Source organism: Tamandua tetradactyla, chromosome X, assembly GCF_023851605.1.
Source record: "Tamandua tetradactyla isolate mTamTet1 chromosome X, mTamTet1.pri, whole genome shotgun sequence".
Classification (NCBI taxonomy): Eukaryota; Metazoa; Chordata; class Mammalia; order Pilosa; family Myrmecophagidae; genus Tamandua; species Tamandua tetradactyla.
The window spans coordinates 92,818,287-92,832,633 of record NC_135353.1 but is presented as its reverse complement, the minus strand read 5'-3'; the positions used below and the strand labels follow the sequence as shown (position 1 = coordinate 92,832,633).

Genomic DNA, 14,347 nt, shown 5'->3' with positions numbered 1-14,347 from the left:
TACTATCATTATCACAATTTCGCAGGAAATAATTCCTTGTCACAAATGATCCTCTTAACCGGTAAGGCAGTTAGGGCAATAGATTAGAACAATGTGCTGTACAAAGGTAACAAGTGTGGTATGTGCATTAAGAATAAATATAAAAGTCTACTGAGTTCCTATTTATCAGCAACAAGCAACTGGAATTTGAATTTCAAAAAACAATAGAACTTGGGGCAGCCAATGGTGGCTCAGTGGCAGAGTTCTCACCTGCCATGCTGGAGACACAGGTTCAATTCCCAGTGCCTGCCCACGCAAAAAAATTTAAATAATAATAATAATAATAATAATAGAATTTGGAATGCAAGGGTAGTTCAATGGTTGCAGTCTCACCTGCCATGAGGGAGACCTGGGTTAAATTTAATTTCACCCCCGCCCTGGCAATAAAAAATTCAACTAATGGTGCTGCAATAACAGGACAGTCATATGGAAAAAGAATGAAATGTGACCCCCACCATTCAGCATACAAAAAAAATACTTAGGAAAAAGTCTAAAAAAATAACAGTCTATCTTCATTATTCATAAACACGATATTTCTGAAACTGTCTATGGTGCCACTGTGAAGTTATTATGCACCCCCAGAAAAGACATGTCCTTTAATCCTCATTCAATATTTCTGGGTGGAATCATTTTGATTGTTTCTATGGACATATGACCCACTCAATTGCGGGTGGTAACTTTTGATTAAAACGTTTCAAGGTGATATGTCTCTACCCAGTCAAAGTGGGGTTGCTTACAGGAGTCCTTGAAGAGGGAATCATTTTGGAAAAAGCTTTAGAACCACCAGAACCAACAGAGCCCATGCAGCCAGAGATCTCTGGAGCAGAAGGAAAACGCTCCCTGGAAGCCTTATGAAATGAGGAAAGAAAGCTAGCAGATGTTGCCACGTGCCCTCCTAGCTGAGAATGAAACCCTGAACTTCAACGGCCCTTTCTTTGGAGTTAAGGTATCTTTCCCTAGATGCCTTAATTTGGACATTTTCATAGTCTTAGAACTGTAAACTTGCAACTCAATAAATTCCACTTTTTAAAAGCTGTTCCATTTCTGGTATATAACATTCTGGCAGCTTTAGCAATTCTAGAGCACCTACTATATAAAATTTATAGCATAACCCCAAAATCAATACCTGCAGGGATTTTACCATCATTCATGGAAATGAAGAGCTCTGCAAAAATATCAGAATAACCCAATGTGCACATTCCCAGCTGAAAGCAAATAAAGCCATCTTCTTCTTTCAGCTCTCATACTGTAAACAAGTACCCTTTAACATAGTATGTTTAATGCCATAATTTTACATTTTTATGCTTTTTGATGCTTATTTTCTTCAAAATGGGCCTCAAGAATAGTGCTCAAGTGTTGTCTAGTGTACCTAAGCACAAGAAGGCACTCATATGCTTTATCCAGAAAATACATGCAAGACAACCTTTGTTCAGGTATGAACTATAGTGCTGTTAATGAATCATGTGAACTGTTAATGAATCAACAATATATTTTAAATAAGCTGTCTTTAAACAGAAACACACATAAAAGAGTATCAGATTTTAAATGGTTAATGAAAATTTTATGGTCAGAGGCTCAAAGGAACTTACTCCTGTATTTCCCCTAAGAGCAAAACTTCAGTATTTGCTAATTCAGTGTTCGTGGTGGCTTTATAAAAAATAACTACCATAAACAATAAACTGCATAATATGTTAATATTCTCTCATCAACAGTAACAAAGGTACCATACCAATGCTGGGGATCAATCATTGGGGGGGGGTGGAAGGGGATAAGGTGTAAAGGCTAATACAGGTTTTCTCTTTTTCTCTTTTTTTTCCCTTTCTTCCTGGAGTAATAAAAATGTTCAAAAATTGATTGAGGGGGGAATTGGGAGACTTCCTGGAAGATGGCGGCTTAGTAAGACGCGCGGATCTTAGTTTCTTCTCCAGGACACCTACTAGGGGAGTAGAAACGATACAGAAAGCGCCCAAAGCCACAACAGAGATAAAAAAGACAGCGTACCCCATCCTGGAACGGCTGGCTGGCTGAGAGAAGCAGCTCGGGTGAGATCGCCGAGGCGCGCGGGCCTTACCGGGCGGGGTGGCAAGCGGCCGGAGTTACTCCCTTCCCCCTTCCCGGGCCGGCTGGGAGAATTGGAGAGGCGGTCCCCTGAAACAAAGACGGCTGGCGCCCACACCACGCGCAGCCCCCCGACCAACTGAGAGAATTGGAACGGAAACCCCCAGGCCGCGGAGAACGGTGACGGGTGGGGGAGGCCCCTTCCAAACCCGTGACTCCCGGGGAACGTGCACTCTCCCGGGCGGGCCGCTGCCGCTGGCGCCCTCCCGCCACGCTTGTTGCCCAGGGCCGACTAGGAAATTCGGACGGGCTCTTTCCCTGGCTGCGGCGACCAGCAACCCTCCCTGCGTTCGGACACACTCCCTGCGTTCGGACCCCGGGCCGGCTCAAGCCGCTTCGGCTAGCGAACCCCCAGGACGGCGAGAGTTTTCCAAAGTTTAAGGTCCCACAGCACCTTTTACTGGTGGGACCCGCAGACAAACGGGTGCCACGAGCGCCACCTACTGGGCAGGATAAGAAAAACAGAACCCAGAGATTTCACAGAAAAATATTACAACCTTGCTGGGTCCAACACCAAGAGAAATCTGAATAAATGCCCAGACGCCAGCAGCAGAAGATAACTGTCCACGCTCAAAAGATTGAGAATATGGCTCAGTCAAAGGAACAAACCAATAGCTCAAATGAGACACAAGAGCTGAGACAACTAATGCTGAATATACGAACAGAAATGGAAAACCTCTTCAAAAATGAAATCGATAAATAGAGGGAGGACATGAAGAGGACATGGGCTGAACATAAAGAAGAAATAGAAAAACTGAAAAAACAAATCGCAGAACTTATGGAAGTGAAGGATAAAGTAGCAAACATAGAAAAAATAATGGATAGCTACAATGATAGATTTAAAGAGACAGAAGATAGAATTAGTGATTTGGAGGATGGAACATCTGAATTCCAAAAAGAAACAGAAACTATAGGGAAAAGAATGGAAAAATTTGAACTAAGAAATGATGAATATGCAACTATGTGATGTTATTAAGAATTACTGATTGTACATGTAGATTGGAATGATTTCTAATTGTTTTGTTAATTCTTTTTTTAATTAATAAAAAAAAAAAAGAAAAAAAAAATTGATTGAGGTGTTGAACGCACGACTATGTGATCATACAATGACCCACTTTGGATGGAATTTGTATGAAATGTGAATATATATCAATAAATTTGCATTAAGAGAAAACAAAAATGAATTAAATATATGTACAAGATTATTAAACAAAAACTTACAAAATATTGGACCCAAAGAGAATTTCCATTGACTTTTTTTCTCCGAGATGGGTTAAATTTTTCTTTTTCTTTACATGTATCATATTTCTGGTTAACTATATACATTAGGTGATATCCAGCAACTCTGGATTTTGATTCTGTGTGCTCCCCAACCCACCTCCATGGATTGTTGTTGCTGTTGGCTGTTTGCCTTATTTCTTTAATAATTTCTCTGCACTAAATCTGTGTAATCTATCTACCCCACGGTGTACAACGCTTATGTCTCTGGTCAGTTTTTTTCTTTTGCCTTTTGAGTTTCAATACTCACTCCCTAGATTTGATTTCTGTTGTCTGCACAGTTCAGTGTTCAGCCAATGACTCGTAAAGACTGTGCTCAATCACTTCAAACAAGTAAAGCTTACACCCTCTGTTGATGGATCAACAGATGGGTTAAGAAACACAAAATTCAGGCAGCTTTCAAATCTGGTCTAGGTTTTAGTTTTCACCAGGCCCTCAACAATCTCCTATACATGTGTGCAGTCAGGGACATTTAGACTGCTCAAAAGCCTTTAAAGGGTGTCTTATTTCCCAGATCACGCTAATAAATTTGTTTAGTCTGCCAGCAGGTGGCATACCACAACCAGGACCAAAACTCAAGGCCAGTTGAGTCAATGGCCTACTCTGTTTGTTGCTCTGGCACCATGATCATAACTGTTGCTGACAATGAAAATGGACATGAGACTAAACGGAACACGGAGCAGCCCCAAAAGAGGACACTACAGATTCCCAGTGTTCTTACCCTAGGCTGAATAGACTTTCATGAATAAACACCTCTCAATCTGTTATATGCCTTTCACCGGTTTCCAGAAAGATCTGACAGTTGTTTTAGAGTTGCTTCTTGGGAAAAGGAGTAACCAATATCCCACTCACCTATAAGTCGTTCTTTATACTTTTTAATCTGTTTTCAATTGTCAGACTGGATCATTTTTACTAATCTATCATCAAATTCACTGACACTTCTATCTGCACTCTGCTCTTAAATATAAACAATGATTCATCAGAACTTGTATTTCTTAATACTAGGATTTCAAATCCATTCATCATAAATATATTTGTCTTTTCGTAATTGAGCACCGTCTTAATACCTTTAATATTCTAGTCTGCTACGGACTGTTTGCCTATCCCCAGGTATGAGTCACATTTTCCTGTTTCTTCATTCATCTAGTATTACGGATAGGATATTGGACAATGTAAAAGACACAGCGAACACTCTATATTCTGGTATGGTCTGCCAAAGAGAGCTGCTGTTTTTGTTGCAGTAGATAAGTACCTTACATGATATTAAATTCTAAAATATCTACCCTATAGTGGGAAGTAGTAGAAATCTCTTCTATTTTTTTAGCCCTAACTGGGATGCCTGGAGTCTAGACCACACCTGGGTTATTAAGACAGAGGTATAAAGAGTATTTTGCAAAATTCAGGGTTCCCATCCTGTAACTCTCTCCTAGGTAGGATATGCAATCCCCTCATTTTACACCTACTGTGGTCTCCTAAAATTTTTTCCTCTGAGACCTCATGCAGCAGGAATGTGGATTTCTGTCTTGATTTTACTGCAACAGGTGGCACAAAGTAAGGCCTACCCTGAGGCAAAAAGGCTTCACAATGTGAAATTCAGTCACTGGTATTTTCTTCTTCCATGTGTTGACTCCCCTTTAGTTGGTATCTGCTATTTGTCCCTGTTTACTTCCTTCACACATTTTCTTTTTGTAAGTTGGCTAGAATTTATAATTAGTTTCTGTGGCTCACTCCAATTGGGGCTACTCCACCATTACCAGAAGCATAATTTCCCAACAACTAAACACAAGAATATGATGATACACTTCATTCCAAAGCAATTTTGAATATTTATTGATAGTTAGGTTTCTCTCACTGTGGTGGGGTATGGGTTACAAATTCTGAAAATACATCTGTATATGAGAATTAAACAAATGAGCAAATAAAGTGAAGATTTCTTTGGGTTGGAGAAAAGAATTAGAAATATAAAAAGGGGAAGAACAGAATGATACGTCTGGTGTTGACTTTTTTTGTATCAGTATCATCCATGAAGAACACATATAATGAGTTTCTTACATATAATGAAAGTGCCTGAAAAAAAACACTCCGGTGGCAATGAGCACATCATGAACCCAGAACTTGGTTTCTCAATACCATAACGCATTAAAAGGCATTAGAGGTTGGGAAAGTAAAAGTGCAAAAAGAAGAGACTAAAAGGAAGAAAGACAGAAAGACAGACAGAAAGAGAGAAAGAAGGAGAGAGGGAGAGAGCAGGAAGAGAGGAGGGGGGAGGGGAGAGAAAAGGAGGGGAGGGGAGGAGAAAGGGAGGGGAGGGGAGGGGAAAGGAGAGGGAGAGGAAGGGAAAGGAGAGGGAGAAGAGGAGAAAGGAGGGGGAGGGGAGAGGAAAGGAGGGGGAGGGGAGGAGAAAGGAGGGGGAGGGGAGGAGAAAGGAGGGGGAGGGGAGGGGAGAAAGGGACAGAGAGAAAGAGAAAGAAAGAAATTTCTTCCACTTGCCAAGGATACCTGAGCAACAAAATAATGATAGAAAAGACAATATTCATGGGGGGAGGAATGTATTAGTAAGTACTAATATAAATGAAAGTGATGAAATATCACTTTATTACTCCTTGAAAATGAGACACAGTAATCAAAACAGTGTGGTACTGACAAAAGATAAATAAATAGGTGAACTGAATAAAACTGAGGGATTAGAGAGAAACCCTCACATCTTCAGTTAATGATTTTTAACAAGGAAGATAAAACCACTAAATGGGGAAAGAACAATCTCTTCAAAACATGGTGCTAAATTGAGTAGAGACATGAATGAAGCTGATCTGGATAAGACTAAGGTATATCAAAAGACTGGGTAAAGGATGATATCATTCATATCTTCAAACTTCAACTTCTGTATGAGACTAAAGGGAAAGATGCTTATTTGGTGCAAAATTTATATTTTCGGAGTATATTTCCTAATTTAACTTGTATGGTCAGTTTAGCTGAACACCATAAGTACAGGGAATCTTGAACAGAGCATGAGATCTTGCTGGTTTGTCCAGGTTAGTGTGATGCCCTGATAAATCCCAGAGTGATGTGGACAGTGAGTAAAGAAGTATTCGCAGGATCCCCTTAAGGGAAAGCAGAAAAATTAAACTTCCCCATTTGGAGAATTTCTGATACTCTTGCAAGCAGCGGGAACAACCAAATAAAAAGTCCAAGCCACCAATCTTGGGGTTCACCCCTATGAAACTTATTCCTGCAAAGGATAGGCTAAGCCTACTTAAAATTAGGCCTAAGATCACCCCCAGAGAACCTCTTCTGTTGCTCAGATGTGGCCTCTCTCTCTAAACTGACATGGTAAGTGAACCTACTCCCCACCCCACCCGCACGTGGGGCATGACTCCCAGGGGTGTAAATCTCCCTGGCAACGTGGACAGAAATCCCAGATGAGCTGGAACCTGGCATCAAGGGATTGAGAAAACTTTCTTGACCAAAAAGGGGAAGAAAGAAATGAGAAAAAACGAAGTGTTAGTGGTTGAGATTTCAGAGTCAAGAGGTTATCCTGGAAGTTATTCTTACTCTTTATACAGATATCCCTTTTCAATTTAGGGCATATTTGAGTCGCCAAAGGAAGTACCTAAAACTGTAGAGCTGTATTCCAGTAGCCTTGTTTCTTGGAGATGACTATGAAGATACAACATTTACAATGTGACTGTGAAAACCTTGTGTATGATGCTCCCTTTATCTAGGCTATGGACAGATGGATAAAAAAAATATGGACAAAAATTAACAAATAATAGGGGAACAAGAGTTAAAATATACTGGGTAGATGGAAATACTAGTAGTCAATGAGGAGGGGTAAGGGGTATGGGATGTATGAGTTTTTTCTTTTTATTTCTTTTTCTGAAGTGATGCAAATGTTCTAAAAAATCATCATGGTGATGCATATACAACTATGTGATGAAATTGTGAGCCACTGATTGTGCATCATGTATAGAATGTTTGTATTAAGAATGTTTCTGTTGTATGTTCTTTATCAATAAAAATATTGAAAAAAAACAATGCTGAGAAAACTAGACAGCCACATACAAAAGAATTAAGTAGGATTTTTCTAACACAATACACAAAATTAATAACTGATCAAACACCTAAATTGAGAACTAAAACTATAATGATAAACTTAGAAGAAAACATGGGGTCAGATTTTCATGATCTGGGATTTGGAAATGGTTACTTAAAATGACATCAAAGTCGTGTGTGTGTGTGTGTGTGTGTGTGTGTGTGTGTGTGTGTGTGCGTGTGTGTGTGTGTGTGTGCGCGCGCGCGCGCAAGCATAGTAGAGTGGTAGAATTCCCGCCTGTCATGAGGGAGACCAATGTTCAATTCCCGGCCCAGAAACTTCCAAAAAAAAATTTTACAACAAAATGATGCTACAGGATAGTCACACGGAAAAAAAATGAAATGTGACTCCCACCACACAGTATACGAAAAAGAAACTGACATCAAAGACACAGGCCACAGAATATAAAAATGGATTACAAAATCTGTGTATCAAAGGACACTATCTAGAGAGTGAAAAGACAACCACAATCAACAGAATGGGAGAAAATAACTACAAATCCTAGAAGAGATGAGGGTTTGGATAGAGAACAGATTCACATTAAATTCAAAGACAACAACAGATTGAATATAAACAGATGGAAGAAAATATTCCACATAAATAGTAAGTGAAAGAGACACTACGTAACTATACTGTGGTAGTTGGGTTCAGGTGTCAACCTGGCCAGGTGAAGGTGCCTAGTTTTACTGCTGTAGACATGAGTCAATGGTATGTGAACCTCATCTGTTGCTGATTATACCTGCAGTCGGCCAGGAGACATGCCTACTGCAATGAATGAAGTTTAATTGGCTGGAAGCTGAAATGAGACAGCAAAACACAGCACAGCCCAAGCAGCTCAGCATAGCTCATCTCAGCACTCACAGCTCAGCCCAGGCCTTTGGAGATGCAGAAAGGAATCATCCTGGGGAAAGTTGTTGGAACCCAGAGGCCTGGAGAGAAGGCCAGCAGAGATCACCCTGTGCCTTTCACATAAGAAAGAACCTCAGTTGAAAAGTTAGCTGCCTTTCCTCTGAAGAACTACACCTTTTAAATGAAATAAATCCCCTTTTATTAAAGTCAATCCATCTCTGGTGTGTTGCATTCCAGCAGGTAGCAAACTAGAACATATACTAATATTGGATGAAATAGATTTTAAGTAAAAAACCATTACAAGACACAAAGAAGGGCACTATATACTAATAAAAAGGGTCAATTAGCCAAAAAGGTAAAGCAGTTGTAAACATATGTGTTATGCACCTAATCAGAGTCTGAAAATACATGAGGCAAGCACTAACAAAACTAATAGTAGAAATAGATACTTCTACAGTAATAATTGGAGACTTTAAAAACCATTTCCATCAATGGATAAAACGCCCATACAGAAGAACAATAAGGAAACAGGACACTTGAACAAAACTATAAATGAATTAGACCTAATAGACTTAAAAAGAACACTCCACCCAACAACAGAATACATTCTTCTCAAGTGTAAATGGATCATTTTCCAGGACAGACCACATGTTAGATCACAAAACAAGTCATAACACATTTGAAAAATTGAAGGAATACAAAGCATCTTCTCTGACCACAATGAAATGAAGGCTAGAAATCAGTAACAGAAGGAAAACCAAAAAATTCACAAATGTAGAAATTAAATGGCACTCTTAAACAATCAGTGGGTCAAGAAGAAACCACAAGGAAATCAGCAAATATCACTGAGATGAACAAATGCAGAACATATTATACGAAAACTTAAGATGAAATAAAGAAAAAGGCAGTGTTCAGAAAGAAATTTATGGCCCTGAATGTCAACATTCAAAAACACGCCAAATCAATACCTTAATTCCATATCTCGAAGACTAAGAAAAAGAAGCATTAACTAACCCTAAAGTTAGTAGAAGGGAAGAAATAAACAAGTATAGGGCAGAGATAAGTGAAATTGAAAATAGGAAAAAACTGAGAGAATCAGTGAAGCCAAAAGTTAGGAATTTTAAAAGATGAATTAAACTGACAAACTTTCAGCTAGACTGACAAGGGAAAAGAAAAGACACAAATAACAATAATCCAAAGAGGAGGCATTACCACTAATCTTGCAAAAAATAAAAGGATTATAAAATAATACTATGAACAATTATAAACCAGCAAATTAGATAATCTAGAAGAAATGGACAAATTCCTAGAAAGGAACAACTTACCTACACTGACTCAAGTAGAAATAGAAGATCTCACAGACCTGTAACAAGAGATTAAATCAGTAATCAAAAACCTCCCAACACGAAAAGACCTGAAACACACGGCTTCACTGGTGAATTCTACCAAACAAAAAAATTAACAATACTCAAACTCATCCAAAAAATAGAAGTGTAAACTTTTCCTACCTCATTCTGTGACGTCAATACTACCCTAATATCAAAGCAAGATAAAGATATCACACGAAGACTTCTGGTAAGATGGTGGAATAGGATAGGCTGAGTTCATTCCTGCTCTGTGGATCAACCAGAGAAGTGAGAGAAAAACAAAGACAAAGGTTCCAGGGTACAAATGACCAGAGAAGGACTTCTACATTATATAGGGCGGACCTAGATGAAAAAACGGAGAAATTGGGTGAGTTTACTCAGTCATGACTGCACCTGGGCAGGGCTGCAATGTGCAAGCCAGAGCAGGTGCTGAAAAGATATTCCTGCACTCCCATGTCCATATTATCTTGGGAGATTCTTCCTCTCAAACTCCACAACTGGGTGCTTCCATGGGACACCCAGAAGCCAGCAGACTTGTTTTACTACATGCAGAAACCTTGTGGTGCCTAGTCCCTACCTGTGACACCTGAGGCAGGTAGTCATGGGTACCTGGCTTTGGCTAGCGATTGGGGGCCCTACATACAGAAATACAGAGCTGAGCTCATCTGACAATTGGCCGGTGAAAGACACTACCTGATTCCCGTTACCTCTATCCTTTCTTCACAGAGTTCAATGGGTTGACTAAAGACAAAGGATATCCAGAAGACACTAGAATAGTATAAAAAAGAATCTGAAGAATAAACAGAAAAATAACAGATTTTACAGAAATGAAAAATTATTAAACATCAAATTAAAAATATCCTAGAGACAATCAACAGTTGATTTGAAGAGGCAGAAGAAAGAATAAGCAAATGAAAGGACAGGACACCTGAATTTAAATGCACAAAAAATGGAATATTTTCAACAGGATGTCAGGGAAATAATGGGCAACATGAAACACATAAATATAAGAATCATTGGTGTCCCAGAAGTAGAAGAGTAAAGGGCTAGGAAGATTACTTGAGAATAAAATTGGGAAAACTTCCAAATCCTTAGAAAGGACATAAATATGCAAATCAAGGAAGCCTAATAAACTCCAAATAGAATAAATTCAAATAGACTCACATCAAGACACATACAAATCAGACTGTCAAATATTGAAGAGCAGCATAAAATTTTAAAAGTACCAAGATAAAAGATAAAAGTGATTCATCACATACAAGGGAAGCCACATACGACTAAGTCTGGATTACACAACAGGCACCATGGAGATGAGAAGGCAGTTGTATGATATACTTAAGATTATTAAAGAGAAAAATTTCCAGGGAAGAATTCTTTATTCAGCAAAGCAATCCTTCAAAAGTGAGGGAAATATGACTATTTGAAAAAAAGTGCAGATTCAAATAAATAAATAAACAAACAAAGATTCAAGTGCCAGAGAAAAGAAAGAAAGGCAGAGATTAAAATTTTCAGACAAATGCTGAGAGAATTTGTTAATAAGAGACGTGCTCTGCAAGAAATACTAAATGAAGTTCTACAGGCTGAAAAAAAGACAGGAGAGAGGTCTGAAAGAAAGTACACAAATTAAGAATACTAGCAGAGATAAAGGATAAAAAGAGAGGGAAACAGATATAGAGATCTCACAAATAAAAACCAAAGGATAAAATGATCGATTTAGAACTGACTTTACGGTAATGACTTTGAATGTTAATGGACTAACTCCCCACTAATGGATGCAGACTGACAGAATGGATTTAAAAATATGATGCATCTACATGCTATTTACTAGAGACTTCATCTTACACCCAAGAATACAAATATATTGAAAGTGAAAGAATAGAAAAGGATGTTTCATGCAACCTGTAACAAAAAGAAAGCAGGAGTCACTATACTAGTATCAGACAAAATAGACTTTAAACACAAATGTCATAAAAGACAAAGAAGGGCACTATATATTAATAAAAGGGACAATTCACCAAGAATAAGAAATGATCATAAATATTTATTCACCCAATTACAGAGCACTAAAGTACATGAAATAAACACTGACAAAACTGAAGGGAGCCACAGATGTTTAATAAATAATAGTAGGAGACTTCTATACACCAATCTGTTCTACAGATAGAAGAATCAGGCAAAGGATCAATAAGGAAACAGAACCGAAACAATGTGATAAGTGAATCATGTCTAACAGACATATATATCGTCACACACCAAAACATAAGGATATATATTCTTCTCTAGTGCTCATGGAATGTTCTCCAGGGTAGATCATATGCTGGGGCACTAAACAGGTCTTAATAAATTTTAAAAGATTGATATTCTAAACACTTTCTGTGACCATAGTGGAATGAAGCTAGAAATCAGCAACCACTAAAGATGCAAAACTTTCACACAAAAAAACTGTAGTTTAAACAATCTGTGGGTGTTCTAGTTTGCTAGATGCCGGAATGCAATATACCAGAAATGGAATAGCTTTTTTAAAAGGGGAATTTAATAAGTTGCAAGTTAACAATTTTTAGGCCGTGGAAATGTCCCAATTAAAGCAAGTCTATAGAAATGTCCGATCTAAGGCATCCAAGGAAAGTTCAGGGTTTCTCTCTCAAGTGGATATGCACATGACAAACACAGTCAGAGTTTCTCTCTCATCTGGAAAGGCACATGGCAAACACGGCATCATCTGTTAGCCTCCTCTCCAGCTCCCCAGGAGGAGTTTTACTTCTTCATCTCCAAAAGTCGCTGGCTGGTGGATTCTGCTTCATGGTTCTGAATGTTTTCGCTCTCTCAGAATCTCACGGCTTTCTTGTGGCTCTGCTGTCCTTCTCTGCTCTCTCTGAATCTCCCACTTTCTCCAAAATGTTTCCTCTTCTATAAGATTCCAGCAAACTAATCAAGACCTACCCAAATGGGAAGAGCCACATCTCTATATAATCAAGTTTAACGACCATTCTTAATTGAGTCACATCTCCAGGGAGATAAATCTAATTAAAGTTTCAAGCATACAGTACTGAACAGGGATTAGAAGAAATAGGTGCCTTTACGAAATGGGATTAGGATTAAAGCATGGCTTTTCTAGGGTACATACATCCTTTCAAACCAGCAACAGTAGATTAAAGAAGAAATTGCAAGAGAAATCAGAAAATATCTTGAGACAAATGAAAATGAGAAGAAGATCTATCAGAACTAAGGGGATGTGACAAAGGCAGTGTTGAAAGGGAAATTTACTATCCTAAATACCTATACTAAAAAAGAAGAAAGGGGATGCAAGGGTAGTCCAGTAGTAGAATTCTCGCCTGCCATGTGGGAAAGCCAGATTCAGTTCTCGACCCCTGCATTTCTCCAACCAAAAAACAGAAAATTCAACAAATGGTGCTGCAATAACAGGATACTCACATGGAAAAAGAATGAAATATGGCCCCAACTATAAAGCATAAAAAAAGAGCACAAATCAAGGACTTAGGTGCCCGTGCCTACACACCCCCACACCCATATCCAGGGCCCTCTGGACCACCCCCGCTGCCTGCACAAGGACACAACCTGCATCCTGCCCACACCCCCCATACCCCGACCTCTGTGCCACCTACCCTAAACCCTGATACCCAGGAACCCCACACTCCTAGCAAGGACCACACAAGTCCCCATCACATACAATGCCTCCTCATCCAGCTCCACTGCATCCTACCTCTGTGTCCCACATGCTGCACCCTGCTCCTGCACCCCAAGGTTTACCTGAACTGCACGCCATACCCTCGGATTCTGAACCGCACCTCCATAGCACCATGACATGAACCCCATGCTCACAGGCACCAGTATAGTGTACCAAACCTGCACCTATACCTGCAGTGGAATGCATCCTCGCACTGTTGCACCCAGTCACGTGCTTCATTCTGTTCCACATTCATCCCATGAATACAAAGCTTTAGACTACTGAAGGAAATTAACATTCAAAGTAAACCAATCAAAATATTTACATGCCTCAAAGACAACAGAAGATCACTATGTGTATCATGATGCACACAGATATACAACCCACTAATGACCAAATTAAAACATGAATGTTGGAACAACTAATCAAACATGATCACATAACTCTATTACATAAAATAAATGGGATGGATAACAACATGAAGGAGATCAAGAAAAGACACTAGAAGAGAATAAAGAGAAATTTGAAAGAATAAATAGAAAAATAGCAGATATCAGAAATTAAAGATGCTGTAGACAAAAATCAGACACCTGCTGTGACAAACAGAAGATCTGAAGAGGGAAAGAAAGAATAGCTGAACTAGAGGAGAGGACAATTGATTTCAAAATTCAAAACAGCAAATGGGAAAAAAGATGGAAAGATATGAATTGGATCTCAAGGAAACGACAGATGAAACAATGCACAGAAATATAAGAATCACTGGTGTCCCAGAAGGAAAAGAGAAAAGTAAAAGGCAGGAAGATTAGCAGAGGATATAATGGGGGACAACTTCCCAACCCTTATAAAGGACATAAATATGCAAGACAAAGAAGCTCAATGGACTCCAAACAGAAAATATCCAAATAGGCCTTCCAAAAG

At 39.0% G+C, this 14,347-nt stretch overlaps 1 protein-coding gene across 6 annotated transcripts in view; it reads right to left on the bottom strand.

Moving 5' to 3' along the window:
• Nucleotides 1-14,347, bottom strand: part of ATRX (ATRX chromatin remodeler) — a 423,319-nt gene that overhangs the window by 342,536 nt on the left and 66,436 nt on the right. Inside the window, exon 2 of one of the 6 annotated variants that reach the window (XM_077145062.1) lies at nucleotides 9,703-9,740. The exons of the other annotated variants lie outside the window; for them this stretch is intronic. The gene's annotated coding sequence lies outside the window, so the exon portion shown is untranslated. The remainder of the gene's footprint in view (nucleotides 1-9,702; nucleotides 9,741-14,347) is intronic. 6 annotated transcript variants of the gene reach the window in all.